The sequence below is a fragment of the Anser cygnoides genome, chromosome 5 (genome assembly GCF_040182565.1).
Source record: "Anser cygnoides isolate HZ-2024a breed goose chromosome 5, Taihu_goose_T2T_genome, whole genome shotgun sequence".
Classification (NCBI taxonomy): Eukaryota; Metazoa; Chordata; class Aves; order Anseriformes; family Anatidae; genus Anser; species Anser cygnoides.
In genome coordinates this window covers 15,455,401-15,470,566 of record NC_089877.1, presented here as the reverse complement: position 1 = coordinate 15,470,566, position 15,166 = coordinate 15,455,401, and the positions used below count along the sequence as shown (strand labels likewise).

At 33.6% G+C, this 15,166-nt stretch overlaps 1 protein-coding gene across 16 annotated transcripts in view; it reads right to left on the bottom strand.

Moving 5' to 3' along the window:
* Window positions 1-15,166, bottom strand: part of LRRC4C (leucine rich repeat containing 4C) — a 741,859-nt gene that overhangs the window by 106,349 nt on the left and 620,344 nt on the right. For all 16 annotated transcript variants that reach the window (XR_010831629.1, XM_066997157.1, XM_066997151.1 and 13 more), the window contains 2 exons: window positions 3,786-3,865; window positions 2,515-2,653 (listed from right to left, as the gene is read on the bottom strand). The gene's annotated coding sequence lies outside the window, so the exon portion shown is untranslated. The remainder of the gene's footprint in view (window positions 1-2,514; window positions 2,654-3,785; window positions 3,866-15,166) is intronic.

Below are 15,166 nucleotides of genomic sequence, written 5' to 3'. Positions count from 1 at the left end.
GGAAAAGCAAATTCTAACCTGTACATAAAAAGGAGAAGATAAATCTTAAAATGGAATAAGAATAAACTAATTGTAAAGAAAAGAGTAAAACCAGACCATTTTGTTTACACAAAGTGAAAAGCAGGTTACAAGTTGTTCTAAGCCAATGACAGCCCTGCCTTCCCCTTAAATATGAAGAAATCATAAATGAAGCTGTGAAACATATTATTCTTTCTATTTATTAAACATTGCTGACAAGAAACTGCTTGCATGCGGAGGCAGTACTTGCATCTTCTTATAGCTTACTGCTTTCAAAGGAGAACATAAAATGCTGACAAACTTACTTTTGTCTGCAGGGATCTAGCTCACTAATTAATTTAGGGATTGAAGAGATGCTAAAAATCTCAGACTATATAAAATATGTATCAGAAAGAATGTCTCTGGGTGATTGACTTCTCTAATGTGACTGAAGCTCATGGTACATGTTTTCATGTATATGTGATGTCACTGATAACTGTTCAATTCTTTTAGTATGAAAAAATAACATTAGGTGCATAACCATCAAAACTATCAACTGACTATAATGCTTCCTCATTGATTAATTTTGACATATTTTTGTTCTAATGTTTACTGTTCTAGTTTCAAGTTTTAATTTATAGGTAATTTCTACTTGGTCACATACGTTTGGGAGAAGTAAAAGAAAAGTTTATCCTTTCGGGAAGATCTGGGTAAAAGCATAGCACGTAGGAAGTTCAAGTGTTGTTTAATAAATCCATCTTTCTGTAATATCATAGTACCTATTATTTTTGTTAAAGATGAAGCTGAATGTTGTTTTTTGTTGTTTACATTTGAAAGGAACTATAGTCTCAGATTTTTTGCATGTTCATTGTCCAGTTGGGTTAGCAGAACACGTTTAGAATGGTTCTACAATTTGTCCTATTAAAAAATAAAGTTAGGAACATCTTTGATGTCAACAATCTATAACTGAATGGCAACTTGCTTCAACGCTGACTTTCTAGACTTTCCATTTTATGGATCTGAATTCAGTATTGTCAGTGTTTCCATTACAGCAGAGACAACCAATTCACCAAGTTGAGCATGAGTCAGCAGTGTGCCTTTGCTGCAAAGAAAGCTAATGGTATCCTGGGCTGCTTTAGGCAAAGTGCCGCCAGCAAGTCAAGGGAAGTAAGTGTTCCTTCCCTTTACTCAACAGTGCTGAGGCCATACCTAGAGTATTGTGTCCAGCTTTGGGCTGCCCAGTAAAAGAGAGACGAGGGCATGTCTTCTATGAGGACAGGCTGAGAGATCTGGATAAGAGAAGGCTCAAGGGGAATCTCATCAATGTATACATGAAGAGACAGACTCTTTTCAGTGGTGCATAGGAGAAAAGACAATAGGCACAAATTGAAACATAGGATTTGTCTGAACATTAGGAAACACTCTTTCCTCTAAAACAGCCCTGAAAAAGTGGCTCAAATCATGTCATTCCTATGGAACTAATTTAAGACAGAATTTGATTCTAGAGAAATTCTCTCCTCTGCAGGACAGAGTGTCACTGACATTAAACTGCTGAAATTCACTCCACAGGGAAGAATAATTTGTTTGATTTCAATGGAGTCTCTCTGGATTAATGGAGGTGTAAATGACAATTGAGCATGGTTGTTCATTGTATTTTCACACCCCATCTAATGCATTTTGGTTTAGAAAATGTCAACAGAATGGAAAAGCACAGATATTTTACTGTTAGTTTTAAATTGGATTTTATATAAGAATATAAAATTTAAGAATATAGACAACTAGAGTTGGACATGAATGATGCATCACTTTGGAAATAATATCTTTACTGTGTGACACCATTTTTTTCTTCAGTGAATTATAAATAGTGAGACCATGATACTCTGACATAGAGATGAATGTATTGGACATCTTAATTTCTTCTACTGTGGAATTATTGTGACTGGAAAACAAAATTTTCATTTATTGAAAATATAATCTCAACTACATATGCTTCATAGCTTTAATGAGAAACAACCTAGCAGCCATATTGCTCTGCCTCATCCTCATGTCTATAAATTCAAAGTGAAATTTAGATTTGGGGAAAAGCCCTTCAGAAAAGAACTCTGAGCCAAGAAAAAAGTAACATGGCAGATTTCTAAATTTTCATTGAAAAAAAAAAAAAAAGTGGTAATGGCTTGCTTTAACCTTTCAAGATCCCAGATAAAGTTATACCTTTCAATAAAGTGGGGAGTAGAAAAAATAGTGTATGCAAAGAGATCACTGACAGACATCACTGCCAAAAAAAAAGAGAAAAAAAATACACAAACAACTCATTAGAAACTACAGTAGTTAAGAAGACAACTTTCCAACATCTATTTTCAGATACTTATAACTTTCTAAATAACTTCCAACTAAATGTCTATTTAAATACAATTTTTATACATCAGACAAAGTTCCACTTTACTGTATTTTTCATATATTCTATTTTCCACATAACTACTGTGTAATCATAGTGTATATAATAACCTATTTTCTTACCATCAATCCTTGGAGGACTGTGGCCACTGAAGAGGACATCAAAAGAGTTATAGCCAGGGTTCACTGGGATTTTATTTCCAGAGTGCTTGCATGCTCTCAGGATAGATTATTTAATTTATCTGTACACCTCTTACGCTACCTGTAAAACGGAAAAAATACTTAATGAACATGTTAAACAGCATGGACTCATTATTAAGAGGACTGGTGAGAGTATACAGTTTCACAGCTGGAGTGCATATATGACACCTTACCAACATATGATGTGCACTATACCATGCAAACAAGTAGGAAAAAAATGAGGTAGCAGGGGGAAACAAACAAACAAACACACACTTATTTTCTTCAGTACCCTAGAAATCTATACTTGATATTAAATAATTTAATTAAATAATTAAAGATCTATGAATGTGGTATGATATAAATGTACTTTGATAGACATTGACTCAGATTGATGAAAAAGTGAGAAAACAATTTAGGACCTATCAATGAATAAAGGCAGAAGTCACCATATTTACACTCATAAGTGCTGTGAAACATGGAAAAAGACCAACTTTCATCTTGAGCTTTCTGGATTTTCTCATCCAGATTCTCTCCCTGCTATCTCTGTATTCATATTAATTCCCATGAAAAATGTACATTGTTTAAAGAACATACAAAGCCTGAATTATCTAATCATCTTTCAGCGTCATCTTGAAGAGGTAGATTAAAAACTATAAAACAATAACGAGTCTCTTTACATTCTTTTAGAATTTACTTGGCTACTATCACTGTAGAACAAACCAATGGTCTAACTAGTCCACTGAAGTATTACTTCTATAGAGAATATATGTAAGTAGTACATAGTAATTAGTTCCAGAACATACATTTCATAAAGCAAAATAAGGGAAAGAATGAATTTGCACTTAAGCCATGGAAAAGTTACAAGGGAATATGTAAATCTATGTTTTGGAGGCAATAAGAGGAAACAGATTTAATACATATACATCTTTGATACATCTTTGCTTCCCTTAGGACAGGAATCTAAGAAATTCTAAAAGAAAGTTGTGGCCAAGAATATTTCTCACTCTTTATTGACTGTATATTAGAAATGATTATAAGATTTTAAGAAATCCTGTCAGTCGTGACTGGTGAAAATAATGGTAAAAATATTGATTATTTAAAGTGTATATTTAATAGTTTTTTCCATCAATGATACTTAAGACTCAGTTTTCTTATCATCTCTCCAAACATCTTTCCCAATGGATATGGTAGAGTTTTAAATTGGAACCTACCTTATTGAATCAGATCTGATCTTCAAAATCTAAGGAAGAACTTCTGAAGGGCATTTCTGGTAATGAAGAGGATAAAAATCCTGCAAGGAACAAAACATTAATTTAAGAAGCTGTACATCATGATTATAGGGTTGTTTTTTTAGGAAAAAAAAAAAAAAAAAGTAGTGATGCATAGGAGTCTGAATTTGGTTAAAACCTGTAAAAATTGCTTTCTTTTCACCTGTGTGTATGTACCCTCTATTTCTCTCTCTTTATGCTTTTTCTCTAGTTTAGACTGAAACTGCATTTCCTAACAATTTTATCTGCCTCATACCCCTTTATGAATGTAGGTGGAAATGATCTTCAACATTGTGAAAAAAATGCAGAAATTATCATTTAACAGACAAGAAGTGGTAGCGGCATCTAAGTTTACAGTACTATATTACAGGACAATAAGTTGGGGGATTACTAAGAAAACTGGAATAGTGGACTGAAGTTTACAAAGTTTGAAAAAAATGTGTGCAAATATATTTGGTGAAACTCAGGAGGACAAGGGACAGGGGTTTTCATTAAAAAATATCTCTAGTGCATCTTTACCAAAAGCAGGCACAGCATTTTTTTATTTTATTTTATTTTTAATCCAACCTCTTTTAAAATGGGATCTCCAAAGTCAGGAGTCAGTTGAAATTAATCATGAGTTTTGGAAAACTCATTTGATAATTCTCTATGTGAAAGCATAGACCCAAAAGCGGGAATTAACCATCTGTGGTCCTAAAGAACATAAAGCATATTTTACTAGAATCCCTTTTCTAGAAGAGAAATTTAGAAGAGAAGAGAGATTTAGGTCCAAAGTACACATTTAATACAAACTCTCCCAAAAGCAAAGGTATAAAGTTGTTTTAATTTCGTATTAAAAATTTTCCCCAGATATAGCATAATTAAAGAAAAACTAATTTAAAAACAAAAATACTGATAATATCAAAGTATTCCTATTTTGATAATTTGTAGAACAAGCTATTCCATGTTTTGCTTGTTTTTATTAATTTTTGTTATTTATTTTTTTTCTTATTATGCCTCTTCTCTCTCTCTCCAACAGTTATTTCTTTCATTCAAAGGAAAATAAAACCAAAGATAAATAAATATCAATAAATAACTGGTTCCAAAGTGATTATTTTTATGCATGTATTTTCCTTTAATATTCCCTTAAGAATTCAAATCCTTATTAAGATGACAGGATTACATTGAAACAGATGATTCACTTTCTCCATGACTTTCCCTTTCTCCATGACTTCCCCAGATATAAGAAACAAGGATTAGTTTGTTTTTGCCATCTATACAGCTACATAAACATGTATGTACCCAAATACATATATAACGATACATTGTAAGGCTTAAATATTGTCATTGTTAAGTTTTTGTTTGTTTTACAGTCCAAAACACTGCAGGAATAGATATTTTAATAAAATATTTTTTCAAACACCTGTGACTTTTAAAATAAACAGAAATTTCTCATATATTTATTCTAAAATACTGTTGCCTGTGTTTATTACATAGCATATGCTTGTTAAATCCATAACGGAATACAATGGAATGAGAGGTAGATGCAGACTGATCCTTGACCTTTTAAGTCTAAGATTTTCCGCCAGTTTCTAGGCAGTGTTATTGTTTCCATTAAATTGATGCTTTACATATAAGAACTTGAGCTTGCTAAAATTCACCAATATAAACAACATCAAAACAACACCAAAACTGAATCTATTCTACAAACAAAGCCTCTAGTATAGATTTTAAGAGGTATTCAAATGCGTAAACATGTGGATTGGAACATTTCGAGATTTAGAGAGTTTAAGTTCATTAATCACCTAAGTCTAGTATGTCTTCATCTTTAAAAGCTTTTCAAACAAGAATACCATTTGTTTGTCTGCTAATAACACGTGCTAAATGTGTAAAGTTCACGTATAACTTACAGGACTAAGAAATACTTCTTACAAGTAGTCAGTACCATTTGTGTCAGCTTAATCATAACAAGATATTGGTGGCTATTCTATTTTTTTTTAAAGACTTCATTTCTATTTCTTACTTCCTTTGAACAGAAGAAAACCAAAAGTTTGTATGCTGTGTTATTTGGATGGAGGCTGAGTATGGCAGGATTATAAATCAGTCATTAATCCTGCCGGTCAATAAAACAAAACAAAAGCCTGTCATAGTGACCGGGGTTGTTCTGTGTAGACTGAAAAGATATTAATTAATATACTCGCAGATTCAAATTTCCTCCCAGAATTTCTAAGACGGACAATATCTGAAATACCACCCCACTATCTTGCTGCAGAAAACTTCAAATACCATCTTATACATTCCTTCTTTAACAAACTGACTGATGTTTGCTCTGGGCTAGTTCTGTATTACACCCATGCCCACCTTTGGGATTGATTCTGTAAAGCATTTAAATGAGATATTTATAAGTCAATCATCCTGATGAAGACCTGTATTCTGAGCTCTAGAATGGCAAGGATTTTTGCTTTGCTTAAATGAGAGCAAGTATATAAATATACCCCAGCCCTTTGTCACACAACAGTGTAGGAGTAGATGATTTTTTTAGGCAAGGTGCTAGAAGTGAGAAGGAAGCTCTAACTACTTGCAGTTATGACACATTATTATTCATTGCGTAGTGCATCAGTCAGACTGTCATAATGCACAGCAGAGAGCACACACATTATTGATGCTGAACAGAACTGAGAGGGATTGCAGAGGCACAAGTCATTTTGAGGTAAAATCTCTGTCACAATCCAGGCACAGGTTTGCTGCTCATTGTGGAAATGATCTGGCAGCACAAGCTAGGGGATCATCAACTGAATCCCAACAACTAACAAAATTACAAATCAAGACATATTTGTAAAGGTTTCCTGAGAAGCAGTCGGAATTCAGTATGTAAAATATTCAGTTAATATTATTCAACCACATCTATTAGTCTTAGATAAAGTGATCTGAACAAATACCAGGTCAAATGTGCAAACAGTGAGTGGTCGGCACAACACTTTGCACTGAAGAAGAAGGTTAATAACAGATGGCAGAAGCTGCAAGGTCAAAAGCAACATAAGAGTAAAATTTAAAATCACCCTATAAGAATATAAAGAAATAAGGCATTAAAGTAAGGAGGTCAGATACACGCACCAGTTTTAGATACAAAGACACAAAGAAAGAGACACAAAAAAGAAGAGGAGCCAATTAGACACATAAGGAAGCCTGAATTTCCTGAAGAAGAAAATTTCAAGTTACACGTATAAATAATTAAAAACAGCTTTCATATCTTTGAAAATTAGCCTATATGAACAAAGCTTTATATGTCTTTTTTCCATTAAAATTTGCCTCTTCAAGTATTTGCAGAAAATGAAATCGCAATAAGCAAATTCACTTTTCATTCCCCTGTCCTTTAGCAAGTTGCAATACTGTGATAACTCCTTCAATTTTTCTGCTTCTCTCTCTTTTTACCCCATATATGGCCACATTCTCTGTTTGGGTTTTTGTTTGTTTGGTTGGCTTGTTTCTCTAAAATAATCTTCTAACTGGGAGTAAAGAATAAATAAATCTAAAAATGAGAGTTTAGCAGCAATTCAGAGAAATAGTTCTCAAACATTATTATCAGGTCAGGAAGCAGTATTGCAGTGCCATTGCAACCAGCACTGTGTGAGGCCTTCTTGCTTCTAGCAGCTGGTATCATTGCTTACAAATCTCATCTAGACTTCACTCATGCTAATATACTTTTAGAGTACTGTGGATAACAGGATACAAAAGAAATTATATTAAACACACTGTATTCTTCCTTGTTAGAGTGACATTTAAGCAATAATGATTGAGGTTCACAGTATTCCTGGGAAACTAACTCACGGAGGAGCTAATGGTCATGGCCCCCTATCAACAATATCAATTTGTAAGTAATCATATAATCATTTATGTTGGAAAACCTCTAAGAACATCTAGTCCAACCTTTAAGATATTATATAGTATTATAAGATCAAAAAAAAAGGCATTTCTGTTCAATCTTTTAAAATTTTAATAGGCAAAATACAATTATGCAAGTGGAATTCAACCAGCAGATTATCTTTTTTATCATTATACAAAAGACAGTGATATTAAGGGACCTGAACTAAACCTTCTAATTTCATTAGGAATTTTCTAAACAGCACAGAGCATGTCCCTCCTACTCTGACCATTTCCTACCTCACTGAACACTTTGAGAAAAGTAAGAGAACAAATTAGGACAATGATGCTGCTGGCAAAGGCGTTATGAGAAGGTCAGGATGAATATCAAATAGAAAACTAGAAAGTATTTATGCATTCATATTTTCATTAACAAATCAATTTCTTTCAGGAAACTCAGTATCATCCATGATTATTTTTTCTTTATATTCAGAATTATTATCCAACTATTCTTAGCAAAACTTGGTAAGAAAAAAAAACAACAACAAAAAACAACTTTACACTTTTTCATAGAACAAACAAGCAAGTTAAAGACAAATAAAGGAGAGAGAAATTATATTATTTCAGTGTGTCATGCTCTGTGTATAGCATTCTGGTTTATTCCTTTTTATTAGTCTTTAAAAAGGACAAATTAAATCATAGAATCATAATTTTGGTTGGAAGGGACCTCCAGGGGTCATCCAGTCCAGCCTCCTGTCGCAAACAGGCCCAGGTAGCTCAAGGTCATGTCCAGTGGAGACCTGAACCTACACGACCCCACAACCTCTCGGCATTCTATTTCATTATTAAAGCACCCTCAGAGCATTTTTCCACAGTTATTAATGCTAGGTATGGGAGCTAACAGTGAGGGAGGAATGAATTAGGTACTCCTTGGTGCTGAATCCACCATCGCAAAGCTGGTCCACAAATGCCTATTCAGTTTGGAACCTTGCATATGTCGGAGAAAAAAAACTATCAAGTGCACTAACCTATGTGACAGAAACGTTTCATAAGGAAATAAATATTATATTTTAAAATGTGAATGAAAATATTAAATTGGCAAATCTAAATACAGAAAAGGAGGGATCGAGGAATTAAAAAAGAACAGAGAACATCTTTGTATATCCAGTCTCCCAGAAATATTAGCTAAGAGAAGTTATGGCCACTGTGCAATATCACTGACTGGGCATTGTGAGACATCTGGTTACTTTCTTTTAGTTTTATTGATACCCTGCTGTTCCTTGTGATCCTCTGATGTCCTGGACATATTCAATATCAAAAATCAAGTTAGCACGAATGGAATTATCCAAGTGGAAAAGTTCATCTCAAATTTTAGTCTTTAAAATACACATAAAGTATACCTGTTACAGTGGAACTATTACTTAACTGTGTCAGAAGCAGCTGCATTTTTTATTTCAAATTTCTTTGAAACATTCCAGATTAAACTGGCCTAATCTGGTCTACATAAATTTATTCTGTTATTACATATGATACATTTTTTCTGAATTTTAAGAAGTCAAGCTAAGAAGAAGTTTCATGAAAGATACCAACTAGCTACTTTTTTGCTAATCATGACTGAAAAGAAATATAAAGGTTTCTCTAACATACTGATGTGAGAAAGAATATTTATATTCTTATTAGAGAAAGTCAGATTCAATCCATATAAAATGATAGAAAATATGCAATTTATTCACAGGTAATAATAGAATATACACGCACTAAGAAGTAAATTCATTGATCAAAACATTTTATCAAAATATTCTGCAGTTGATTGACACTTGAAAAACAGTAAAAAGTGTAAGATAGTCAGTGATAAGCAGATAAGCACAGCGCATGACTATTAAAGTAGGATTCCAATAGTTTCCTAAAGATTAATTCTAAGACTTTTCTAAAAATTATTAGTCTGTTCCTATTTGACAAGCAAGTACACACAATTACTTTGTCAGAAACACCTCCATTAGAAAAGCTGAATTATTTGTTCCCTTACATAAAATTACTGTCTACTATACTTCCACCTACCTTTTGTATACATATATACACTTACACATTTTTTGTCTGTTACCATCAAGCAGAATCAGACCAATTTTATCTGCAAATATGGCTCTAAGTATTAACCCAAAGAAAATAAGTTTGAGGTACTGATAAAATTTAACAGGTTTCATATGAGAAAATGAAGTTATCAGAAGACATGAAAACTCTATTAGGGATCAGTATATAAATTCAAGTCTTTCCCGACAACTGTCATTCTTGTGCCAAAGTTCAGACAAGCAATAGAGATGTCGCACACTGCTGAAGTCTGTTTCTATGTTGCCTGCCAGCACTATCATAGCATTAAGGAAACTGAAATAGAACCAACCGATTATAAAACCACAACAAAAGGAAACCAAATTGTTCCCTTTCCTATTACCTGCTTACAAGAACAGCCACGTACTGTAAATATCTCCCAAATGATCTTTTATTTAATGTTGTCTCATCAAGGAACTTTTTCTGCACAAGCTTCATTAAAGATGACACCTTTGTAAAATGCAGTTGAATACACTTCTAGCTACATATGCCTTTTTCCCCGATCTATTTAAGACATTATCACAGTCTTGTGGAAGACGAGTGAGATTGCAGAGCAGTGTTTTGAGTTATGCCTACAAGATTATACATGATTTATACTAAATGGTTTATTTAAAGTGTTAGAATACGTTGCCTTCAGCTCTCAAAATAATAACAGCAGCTAATAAAAACTTTTAACAGAATCAAAATTTTCACATGAAGTGTTAAAAAAAGCAAGACTAATTACTAATTATTCCCAACAGAATAAAAAAGATTTCATAACTCTAAAACACAGCCCTGGAACTCTTCTAGAACACAACTGGTAGAGGAAAATAAGTAGGATAAACTGACATGCATAACTTTATAAATTGACCTCTGTTAATTGTTCTTCACATCTTCACAAGTTAAAGCAAGAAGAAAACTTAATTCACAGCCAAAGAAGAAAACTGGATAATAAGGAGACAAAGAAAAAAGTTTCTAGTTTTAAGAATATGTAAGCACAAGCCTTTATAAACTGTTCAGCTATCTTGACTGTAATTCAAATTCCAAAATGTCCAAATAAGCTAGCAGAAATAAAGAAACTTCCATGCCCCCATTGTGGGTAAACTCAGCAACGAATGAGTCAACTCTTGATTGTTCCCTTGCCCTCAGTAACCACTCTAATGACATTTTTATGAAAGCCAATGTGTTTCCATGTAATGGCACTTTGTATCAGAAAAAGGTTGCACACAAACTTCTCCAAACATTTGTATTTGTATGACCTCATATTATAAAGCACACATTCTATGCATGCATTATCTACATTTCCCAGCCTTGTCTTGAATTCTGACATATGCAAATCAATTCATTCTTGAATCATTCTCAAGTTGCTAGAAAAGTACAAGACAAAATGAAGAAATGCAAATACCACATGATTTTTACTGAATTCAGAGACTGAAAACAATTGTATCAGTGATGCTGTTAAGAGCTGTACAGTTGCTTTGCTACAGGCTCTCATTTTATTATGAGTCACATCGTATCAGATTAAAACAGACTGAAACATTCAGTCAAAATCCTACCTACTTCTTCACAACTGTAAATCCAGCTCAGTTTTACTGTGGAATCAAGCCTAAGAAATTTGTACTCTGCATGATATCTAAAAACTTTAGCTTAGGTTGTTCTGTTGTGGTTTCTTGTAAGGGAAATCCTGATAAAAGTCATAAATCCATGGTAGCCTTTTTTTTTTTTTTTTAATCTCATTAACAAGATGGCTAGGAAGGGAATGTTTCCTCATTTCCTAGGCTCTCCAGAACTTCCCAATGGGAAATATATTTATTTCACAAACATGAAAGTTACATGAGTTTGCATAACTTGAGCTCAAGGGGCTGGAAAAAGAAGCAGAGATAAACTTTCTGCAACCACACTTGCCTCTTTCTGCTATGATTTCCATACAAAAACAGGGTTAATATCCATCTCTTCTAAATCTTACTTGGTACATTCATTGTCTTGGAAAGAACAGTTAATTGTTTAATTTTGCCCTTCACTTTATTCAGTATAATACTCCGCACTTCAGCTGCCACTTAAATAAATGAACAAGATGTGTTGCTGGGGGCGGGGGAGGAGAAAAAATTTAAGGATGTCATAAACATGCATTTGCTTCCTTCTGTGCAGAACAATAACCTGCCTTTGAATTACATATCTTGCCACTAGAACCGGAAAAAAAAAACACCTCCAATTTGAACAGACCTACTTGTTGAACTGGCCACATTCCAAAAATTTGCATAAAGTAATTCCCAAGAGAAAATCAATTCATGTCCCCTGGAAAAAAATATAAATAAAAATAAAATTAAAATAATAATAATAATAAAAAAACACAGAATATTTATCTCAGAGTGGCTTTGTATTATTCTTGCACTTCATTCTCACAGAATGTCTCCCACATGACCATGAAGAGTTTACTTGCCTCTTGAAAGCAATGGTCATTAGTTTAAGTGACCAGTTTAATTAATTTATCCTATTATTGCCACTGTTTAAGGAAAACAAGACAGTCTTGCAATCTATTGGAAAATCATTGCAGTTTTATATATTGTGAGAGTCTGAAAAGAGGCCGTAAAAAGCAGAAATATGTTATCATTATTTCCAAGTGAGAGAGCTTGTACAAACTACTCTGTTCACAATTTCAGAACCACGAACATGCTTGTACCTTGAATACCAATACAAAAAAGAAACACTAGAAATTTAGAAGTAAAGTATGTTTACAAGTTTGGAGTGGAAAACTAGACTACCTTAGCTCTAGAACCCATTTACCTTATTCTGTACTCAGAAAATCAGTCCCTTCAACAGGTAATTTTTTTCCTTTTTCACCACTCTACACCTCTCACAAGGTCAACCATCATCCTTTTTGATAAATGTTTTTCCTAACTTGTTCAGAAAGACTTTGGTGATAGATATTATTGGACCTTACAATCCAATATTTCAGTCTCTCTATTATAAAGTGATTCCCAATATTAAACTTGAAAAAACTTGCTACAGTAAACCTGCTACATATCCTTTCCACCTTCAGCAGGGATCACTCCTTCTTTCCAATATCTTTTCATGTGCTGAAGACTTTTATCATTCCTCAATTTCCAACTCTCTTCCTTCTGTTCTTTTTCCAACATCAGGTGTTTCAATTGTTTCTCAAATGCCAGTTTCCTAAGCCTTTCTCCTCATTGCCATCCTGTGGTGCTCTGTACATCTATTGCATCCTATAGCAGGGATGGAGTTAATTTTCTTCACAGCAGTTTATATGGTGCCATGTTTCACGTGTGATCAAAACAATACTGATAACACACTTACATTTTAGCTATTGCTGAACAGTTTGCACAGCACGAAGGCCTTCTCTGTTTCTTACTCTGCACCCCCCCAGTGAATTAGATTAGGGAGTGTGCAAAAGAGGTTGGGAGGGGACACAATCAGACATGACCTAAACTAACCACAGTTAGATTCCACGCCATACAACGTCATGCTCAGACATAAAAGGGAAAAGGGGGTTTAGGGAGGTTAGCCATCTTTTGCTCATGGTCTAGCTGGGCATCAGTCTACCTTTGGTAGATGGTGAGTGTTTTGTTTTCTTTCTCTCTTCTTTTTCTTCACTTAGTAAACAACTTTTATCTCAACCCACAAATTTTCTTGCTTTTGCTCTTCCTTTCCGTTTCTCCCACCTCACAGTGGTGGAGGGGGCAACTAATGAGAGGCTGTGTGGTGTTTAGCCACTTGCTGATGGTCTACTTAGAAAATATTCAACTTCAGAAGTGAGATTAAAAATTCATTTTACAAAAAAAAAAATAAATCCTAAATAAAATAAAATAAAAGGAAAATATTTTATTCAGAGCACACAAAATGTGCCTCTAGGTCTGAAACATTTTTTATGGTTTGTTTTTAGTAGGAAGGGAAGAAAGAAACTTTTTTTTTTTTCATTTGATCACAGTATACTTTTCCTTTTTGATTTTGTAGTTAAAGGGATGAACTGGGAGATCAACTATTTCTATATCTCTGCACAAAAGAAAAAAAAAAGCACGCACTCACATTTTGTACTTTTCAAAATGATGAAGCTTTGCACAGACTCAAAAGTGGAATATTAAACACTTTCAATAACCTCAATACCCAAACTATTAACGGATACTCCATCTGCAATTATAAAATAACATGTTCATGAAAACTAATGTGCTAAGATTGCCATGTACACATTTAAAAATTACTTTTGAAAATGTGAATCAGTTTATTAATGTTTTGTCCACATCTTAAGATACTTCATGGTTATTTCCTACATCCCATTCTGCAATACTTTGTCAGATTAAGTGTTAAATAGCTGTCATTCTAGCAACAAAGCTATAATCTCATCCCTCAGATGGCTCTTCCTGTACTTAACATTGTGCTTTTCCATCTACATTTCTTATTGTTTGGTTCCCATTCCTTCAACCATATTAAAAAAATGGGTTTTATAAGGAAGAAAAAACACATACCACCATTTTAATCATACTTGCTTAAATCTATATCCTTGTTCTCACTCAGTCTTCTGACCAATGCACTCCAGATACCCCGTATTCCTTAATAGTTGTAATTTGGATCAGCAATTTAGGGAAGAGAGAAATAAACATAATATATATTATAGCAAAAATTGAAGATGGGAGAGGAAAAAGTCACTGAATATGACTCAGACTGATGATTTTCAGCTCTTCATGCTACATTTGCAAAGTGACAATGTTGATGCATGACAAGGTACAAATAACCATTACTTGCAGCAATGTCTTTGTCATTCCCTTGAAAATGCTTGTGTGGTTTTTATTAGCAGGAAAAAAAAAACACAGTCTGAAGATATCTTTAAGTATATCACTGGGTTTAATAAAAGTATTAGTGCTGTGTATCGTTGTATAGTGCAAGGTTTTTAACCACTTATAATATGTGAATCTTTTAATCCTAAATAGAATGAATCATAGAGTGGTTTGGGTCGGAAGGGACCTTAAAGATTATCTGGTTCCAATTCCCCTGACATGGGCAGGGACACCTCCCACTAGATCATGTTGCTCAAAGGCCCCATCCAACCTGGCCTTGATGAAGAGGAAATAGTCCCTAAAACTGAACTTTAATAAAGGAAATGCCCATGGAGAGAAAATGCATAATGCCAAGTGCCTTAACCTACACTTAAACACGTTATATAATCACTAATGTAAAATATCTAGGAAACATAAGCAAATCTTTTAGGTCATATTATCTATGGACACTTACAGAAAAATGAGATATCACATTAAATTGGCATCACATTTAGATTAGAATAGTATCAGCTGAGGAAGCCATGTCTATACCTATATAAGACTGAAGTATAAATTATGTTCCATTTGTAGAATTATTTTAAACAGATACATGAACAGATAAATGAAACAAAT